Below are 8,221 nucleotides of genomic sequence, written 5' to 3'. Positions count from 1 at the left end.
TTTTATGTCCTGAACGTACTGCTGACAAATCTACTCTGTCCCTCGCGTACACATTTCATCTTTCGCCACGTTCCACTCAAGGGCATTATTTTTCTTCCATTTAACCCCTCTATGTCTCTAACATATTCTCTCTCTCTCTCTCCCACCACCATCACCTCACCCCCCAACGCACAGTCTCTGTCAGAGAGATACAGGGAGAATCTCTGCCCTCATCTGAGGAAACTGGCCTCCAAACCTAAAAAGAAGTAGCGAAAAATCTAGTTAAACGTAATATAATGTAAGGTAAGCTCTCAGGCCATGCCTAAGTATAAATGGAAATTAGTGGAAAACTAGACTTTTGTGACTTCTTACTGCTGCATAACAAATCACTTCAAAATTCAGTCATTTAAAACAGTAAACGTTCATTGTCTTGCAGTTTCTGTGGGTCAGGAATTCAAGAGTAACTTACCTGGGTTGTTCTGGCTCAGGGTTTCTCATGAGGTTTTATTCAAGTTTTACCTGGAGCTGCAGTCACCTGGTTTTATTCAAGTTTCACCTGGAGCTGCAGTCACCTAAAGTTCTCTAAGAGTTTGTCTGAAATTAGATTTGACTGAGGTTCACTTATATAGCTGGTAAGTTTGTGCAAACTGTTGGCAGGAGGCTTCAGTTCCTCACAAAAGGACTTCTCGGTAGGGTCTCTCGAGTGTCCTAATGCAACCGTGGCTGGCTTCCCCTTGGGTGAGTGACTCAAGCATAAGCAAGGCAGAAGCACTATCTTTTATGACTTGGCCTTGGAAGCCATTCACTATAATTCCTGCTACATTTTCTTGTTGAGAAGAAAGTCACTAAGTCCATTCATATTCAGAGTAGGAGGGTGGAGGGATTAGACTTTACCTTTAGTAAGGAGGATTAAACCTGTCTATTTAGTTATATGCTCTATTGAGTAAATATTAAGCATATATATATATATATATATATATATATTTTTTTTTTTTTTTTTTTTTTGCGTTACGCAGGCCTCTCACTGATGTGGCCTCTCCCGTTGCGGAGCACAGGCTCTGGACGCACAGGCCCAGCGGCCATGGCTCACGGGCCCAGCCGCTCCGCGGCATGTGGGATCCTCCCGGACCGGGGCGCGAACCCGCGTCCCCTGCATCGGCAGGCGGGCTCTCAACCACTGCGCCACCAGGGAAGCCCTAAGCATATATTTTTAAAACACTATTTAAGCTCCTAGATTTTAAATATTCCTATAAGCAGTATATGGTTTTCAAACCTTGGCTGCTAATTCCTCTCTCCAATTTTCCATAACTTTCCCCATTCCAAGTTACATAGTGCTGTTGAAAAATAAATCTTCTGAGTAATTTGGGGTTCAGTTATACAGCATAGTGGCTCCTGAATTGACATCCATGAAAATCAATTTTAGTTCATTCATATGTGGCTAAGTAAAATATTTTATGAAGTACTAGATCAAACATCTGTTCTATTTCTTTCGACTACTACTTCAGTAATTGAATTATTTTTGGAAAAGCAATCAAATGAGTTTCTTGTAATTATAGACTGTTGATTTGTTCACATTTCATGTCCCTTACAACACTTAAGTGAGCAGGTTGTTTTTTCTACAAAGCACTTGTTCCATTATTTTACTAGAAGCTAAAGCAATCTTATTTACCCAGGTGACTTGCTTCTCAATTGAAATCTGTTTCTTAAGAACAATGACAAACTAAGAGTGTTTATCTTAGTGTTCCAAAACTGAACGTTGATTGATTTTCACTGCTAGGAAACAACAGCAGGTATCCTCAGAAATGTTCATTTAAGTAAAGCAAGAATCCACCAAACAAACATCATGCAGATAAACAGAAAACACTGCTTCCTCTTGCCGAGTCCACAGATGGGTTAACAGAATAACAAAAGCCAAAGAGTCAGTGTAGCTAATTAGATCAGACAACCTATTTCAGTGAAAAAGTAATCAGATCAGATGTTTAGCTCATTTGCTCATTCAACAAACATTTGTTATATATCTGCAGCTTACCGAGGGGGAGAAGTCAAGACGGTGGAATAGGAGGACGCGGAATTCGTCTCTCCTCACAAGGACGTCAGGAGCACATCTACAAATGGAACAGTTCTCACAGAGCACCTGCTGAACATCAGCGGAAGACTTCGGACACCTAAAAGGACAAGAAAAATCCCCTCACCACTGGGTAGGATGAAAGAAAGAAAAAAGAAAAGAGGAATCGGGAAGGGACCAGCAGCCCTGGTGGGAAGCTGAAGGTGAGGGGAGGTCCCCGGAAGAAGCCGAGGCCTCTTCCGCCTGCACAGGCTCCTAGGTCCTGAGCGCCACCCATGCCAAAGCCTCCTTGGGAATCAGCCCTGGGTGCCCCTGCCTGAGACAGGAAGCCACCGATGCTGGCGGGGGCTGAGTGCTAAAGCGTGGGGTTAGGAGAGCGGATCTGGGGAGAGGACGGCTGTTGGCTGCGTGGTTACAACAGAGGGGACGGGAGGGAGGGGCTCTGGGGCCAGGAATGCCCCTAGGGGAAGCGTGGTCTGCCTAGGAAATGAGGCGCCGTCGTTGAGTGCTGCACAAGGGGCAGGGCTGCCACCTCCCCACACGCCAACCCCTGCCTCCATGGGCACTGGGAGGGACTCCCACCGGAGCAAGTGCGCCCCAGTCTGTCACAGCTGCCTGATAGTCCCCGCCACTGCAGCAACTCACACACACCCCCTTGTGGCCGCGGTACCCCTCCCCGACCTGAGCGCGTAAGTGAGCCCTAGTCAGCCGCTGCTTATGCCCCCTCTCGCCTGGGCATGGAACAGACACCTGAGAGTGGCGCACATGCAGAGGTGGGGGCAAAACCGAAGCTGAGCCCCTGGGGCGGTGCGACCAAGGAAGAGGGACGGAAATCTCTCCTTGCAGCTGCACACGCCGTGGATTAAATCCCCGAGACTGGCTTGGTAAACCCTGCATCCATGGACTATCTGACTGGACAGTGAGTGCTCTCACAACCAAGTCTCGTCTAACCTTAGCAGCAGTGGACTCTGGGGGTGAGTACACATGGGGGTCGGGCCACGTCACAGTCTGAGCAGCCCCCACCGTGCCCACAGCAGTTCCAGACACCGACCTAGAGACATTGGAGGGCCTCCTGGGGAGGTGGGGGCTGGCCGTGGCTCACTGTGAGGACAAGGACGCTGGCAGCGGAGGCCCCAGGAAAAGATTCTTATTACCATTATTCTTTATTTTGTTTGTTTCATTTGGTTCAGTTGTTGTTGCTTTTATTATTTTTAATTTTGTATTTATTTATTCCTTTTTGAATTTTGTAATGTATTTTCTATTTTTACTTTTTTGTTGTTTTGTGGCTTGTTCTTGTTCTTGTTCTTTGTTTTTTTGTGGGTTTTTGTTGTTTTTTGTTTTTTTATTGTTTTTGTGTGTTTTATGTTTCCTTTGCTTTTTCGTAGCTTGCTTAATTGACAATTGGTGCAATCAAAACAGCTAAACCAGGAGATCCAGGGGAACCAGACATTAATTACAGATAATATGAAGGTCAAAACAATTAAATCCTGTAAACCAAACAAAGCATAATGATGCAAACACAACAAAACAATTACTATAAAATAATGCTGGATCCCTATTTCATTCTTTAAAGCAAAATTTCAGTTAGATCTAGATTCAAAAACATACAGCATAGAGATTCCACATATAAGCAATGTCATATGATATTTGTCTTTCTCTGCCTGACTTACTTCACTCAGTATGACAATCTCTAGGTCCATCCATGTTGCTGCAAATGGCATTATTTCATTCTTTTTTATGGACGAGTAATATTCCATTGTATATATATATGTATCACATCTTCTGTATCCATTCCTCTGTCAATGGGCATTTAGGTCGTTTCCATGTCCTGGCTGTTGTAAATAGTGCTGCAATGAACATTGTGTGCATGTATCTTTCGGAATTATGGTTTTCTCAGGGTATATGCCCAGGAGTGGGACTGCTGGGTCTTATGGTATTTCTATCTTCAGTTTTTTAAGGAACCTCCATACTGTTCTCCATAGTGGCTGCATCAATTTACATTCCCACCAACAGTGCAGGACGTTTCCCTTTTTCTCTACATCTTCTCCAGCATTTATTGTTTGTAGATTTTTTGATGATAGACATTCGGACCGGTGTGAGGTGATAAATCATTGTAGTTTTGATTTGCCTTTCTCTAATAATTAGTGATGTTGAGCATCTTTTCATGTGCCTCTTGGCCGTCTGTATGTCTTCTTTGGAGAAATGGCTATTTAGGTCTTCCTCCTATTTTTTGATTGGGTTGTGTGTTTCTTGCTATTGAGCTGCATGAGCTGTTTGTATATTCTGGAGATTAATCCCTTGTCGATCACTTCATTTGTAAATATTTTCTCCCATTCTATGGGCTGTCTTTTCATTTTGTTTATGGTCTCCTTTGCTGTGCAAAAGCTTTTAAGTTTAATTAGGTCCCATTTGTTAATTTTTTTTAAATTTTCATTACTCTAGGAGGTGGATCAAAAAAAGATCTTGCTGCAGTTTATGTCAGAGACTGTTCTGCCTGTGTTTTCCTCTAAGAGTTTTATAGTATCCAGTCTTACATTTAGGTCTTTAATCCCTCTCCAATAAAAATTAATTTTAAAAAACATAGAATAAACCCCAGAAGTATCAGAATGAAATAATTACTACGATATACTAGGATCCATTGCACATTTTTAAGACTAAAATATGTGTCATGATAATGTCACACACCATTTTTAAGAAAAACTCCAGCATTTTACATCCCCCTTCTTCCTGGCGACTGGCTCTGCTGTCTCGGCTGTTTTTACAGGTTACGTACGGTTGTGGACTTTGCTGAGATGGTAGAGACCGTAACTAACCTGCAGAGATTAAAACCTGACCTGTGAATTGAAACTGCAGATAAACTGCCAAGGTTGGCGAACGTAGCTGGTTATGGAGTGTTCCAGCCCTCACCACAGTGTATGGTAATTCAATTAAAATACTCTAAAGATAATTTCCTTTCATTCACCCAATGGCACTGAGGCCCCACTGGGGAAAGAAGCCATATCAGGGGTAAAAACAACAACAGTGGAGGCACTTTTTGCTCTGAGGACGCTCAGTCTCTGAGAGCTGCCTTTGACTGCAGAGAACCCCCCATCCTGAGCCTTTCCACCGACCTCCTCCAGGATGCCTTGGGTCTTCCTCTCCATGTTTCTCATCCTGGAATATACTGGAATAATTCAGTGGGATCAGGAGAATATTCAGATGGGATCCTGGCCCTTCTTCTAACCAAACTAAATATTCCTCCATCCTTTCATTCCTTCCTTCCAATTTATGCCTTTACACAAACAATGAAATCAAGGCTCTGATTGTCTGTAGCTCACAAAACAGTGGACTCGGCTCTAAACATCTTGTTTTCATTCTGTAAAACTGTTTTAGGAACTATTTTAAAATTCAGGGAAAATAAACATCCATATCTTATGTGGACTGCTTCTTACTTCAGAAAAAAATAAGTTACAACGAACATGACTGGTGGGCTGGACAACAGAATCAAGATATATGATCTCAGGTGGCCTTTGGAATTAATTTTATCATTTTATAAAACCCCGTAAGAGACTGCTTTCCACCCGCACCTCCTGAAACTCCTAGAGCTGGGAGCCAGCGGCACAACCACGGAGTCAGCCCGCGTACCAGCAGGCTTTGTATTTGGTTCTTTCTCTGCTAAACTTCAGGGCCCTGTCTGAGAAGGACAAGGGTCCAGCCTCTCTCCTGGACACTGTGAGCGCCAGAGGATGTTACCATCGCCATTCATATCACCTTCACGGGCTCCCCTCCCTCCCTTGACTTTGGGCATTTCTGCGGTGCTTTGCTAGAGGAAGGACAAAAAGCCTATGCATTCGTTGCTGTAAAATTTTGAGACAAGAATTTTGCTCAGTCTTTGTTGACTCAGAGAGCACACTGTGCAAAATCCCCTTTGACATACATACTCTGCTATGCATAAAATAGAGGACTCATGAGAGCCTGCTGTACAGCTCAGGGACCTCTACTCACTGCTCTGTGGTGACCGAAATGGGAAGGAAATCCAAAGAAGAGGGGATATATGTGTACGTAGAGCTGATTCACTTTGCTGCACAGCAGAAACGAACACAACATCGTAAAGCGGTTAAACTCCAATAAAAATTAATTTTAAAAATCCCCTTCCATGCTTTAGGAAGATAAGAGTCTGAGCAGATCTTTGTCTTAAGACTATGGTCTTTTTCACTGTTGCTTCCTGAGGAACCGTTTCCAGCTGACGGTGTTAAGTCTGGACAATAGTTATGATGTTATAGGTGACTGTTCGGCCCTGAAGGCCCTTTAGGCTGCAATTTAAGGACCATGGCCGTAGCGGCCCCAAGTCCTTCTAGTTGACCAAGCTCAAGGCAAATAAGGTGGAACAGCAGAAAGGTCTGACTGGGTGTCATGCACAAAGTAGAAAAGGAAAGTGTACCTGAAGACTTTGGCCCAGGAGCTAGTGTTACACATGGTCACAGGCTCTGATTGTCACCCAAGACTGGCTTCAAGGGATACAACCTGTGCAGTCACTTAAGGCACCATCAGAAGAGCCCGCGCTCAGTCACACTCTGCTATTACCACCTTGAATCCTTAATGATTTTTGAATAAGGGGCTCTGCATTTTCATTTTGCATGGGGCCCTGCAAATTATTTAGCCAGTTCTTTTGTCAGTTCTTCTTTGTATACATCGTGAGGCAAGAAAAAAGAGGAGTCAGGTGAAGTCAAAGCAGCTAATGATCGATCAGGGAGGTGGGGACCCCGAGATTCTTCTCTCCGTCCCCAGTCCCCTTCACCCAGCCTGGGCCATTCAGCACAGTTTAAAATTACACCCTCTGACTCCTCAATCACCATCTGCTCTGATTTCAAATAAGAAGCTGAACCATCGTAAAATGTAAGCTCATGCCTTTTTTCACGCTCACTAGAAAGATCCACTTTATGTAAGGCAGCTGCAGGGGAGAAATATGCCGTAGCATGAGGTCCTCGGAGGGAGGCCGGAGGGGGAGAGACACTGAAAGAACTGAAGGTGGCTCTCCAGGAAGAAGTGAAAAGAGACCTTCAACACTGACCTTTTGTCAACAGAGAGAGGAGTACAATTTAGCAAGTGTAGTTCTGGTTTTTCCTAAGACTCAGCACATGCCACATGCAAGTGGAGGAAGAGAGAAAGAAGGGGAGAGCACCTGGTCCCCGGGGAGGCTTATTCAGAGTGAGTGCTGGGCATGTGATGGGGGTGGGAAGGGAGCTGGACGCCACACCTGCCGGGAGGATGGAGAAAGTTGGGAGGATAAGTCCAGAAGCAAGAAGGCTCCAATGTCTCAGACGACGGTGCGGAAAGGAACAGCACTCCAATAACTGCAGGTGACGTGATGTGCTCCACAGTCTCAGGTGAGCCAGGACCCCTCATGACTCCCATCCATAGGGCACGTTAAAGTTTGATATATGCTACATAGTATTTTCTCTTAATTAAACTTTACGGTAAAATTACTTGCCTTTTATTTCAGATATCCCCAGGAGTGCTGGAAAAGAGAAATGTACAACCAGGAATTATTCCATAAAAGTAATTACCTGCAGGAATTCACAGAACCAATGTGCTGATTCCGATGTTACACATGCTATTAGCCACATTCAAAAAATCTTAATACAAACAAAATATTTTTATCCTCTGCAGGTGGTATCAGCTCTGAAGAAGCCATTTCAATGCTGACATGATCACTGCAGGTGCTACGAGCAGTGAGAAGACCGGCGGACTGGGTATATTGATTCTGGATATAATTCTACCTCTGCTACACCCTAACTACAGGGCACTGGCCAGTCGTAACCTGTGATTTCCATGGAAAAGGAAACGTTTAGACCAGCGGTCCTCGAGGTGGGATGACACACCCAGCAATATCAGCATCACTTGGGAACTTATCAGAAATGCAAATTCTCAAGCTCCAGCCAAGATCTACTGAGTCAGAAACTCTGGAGGCTAAACCTGTGTTTGAACAAGCCCTCCAAGTGATTCTGATACATGGAGAACATTGGAAACTACTGAATTAGGTGAACCCCAACTGTGCTGTCGGCTGACAAGTTCTAAGTGCTGTCATCGGCATCCTCCTCCTCAGTAGTGTACGTCAAGAGCTCATTCTGTGTCCCCCACCCCTGTTCTAAACACGTTTTGTACAATAATCCATCTAATTATTACAGCCCCCTGGGA

General features: G+C 44.3%; 1 protein-coding gene across 1 annotated transcript in view; it reads right to left on the bottom strand.

Moving 5' to 3' along the window:
* Window positions 1–2,023: 2,023 nt before the first annotated feature.
* Window positions 2,024–8,221, bottom strand: part of RAPGEF2 (Rap guanine nucleotide exchange factor 2) — a 339,240-nt gene continuing 333,042 nt past the window's right edge. The window contains exon 32 of the transcript XR_008617729.1: window positions 2,024–2,144. The gene's annotated coding sequence lies outside the window, so the exon portion shown is untranslated. The remainder of the gene's footprint in view (window positions 2,145–8,221) is intronic.

This window comes from Physeter macrocephalus, chromosome 7 (genome assembly GCF_002837175.3).
Source record: "Physeter macrocephalus isolate SW-GA chromosome 7, ASM283717v5, whole genome shotgun sequence".
NCBI classification, from domain to species: domain Eukaryota; kingdom Metazoa; phylum Chordata; class Mammalia; order Artiodactyla; family Physeteridae; genus Physeter; species Physeter macrocephalus.
The sequence above is the reverse complement of the archived record's forward strand: the minus strand, read 5'-3'. Positions and strand labels throughout refer to the sequence as shown.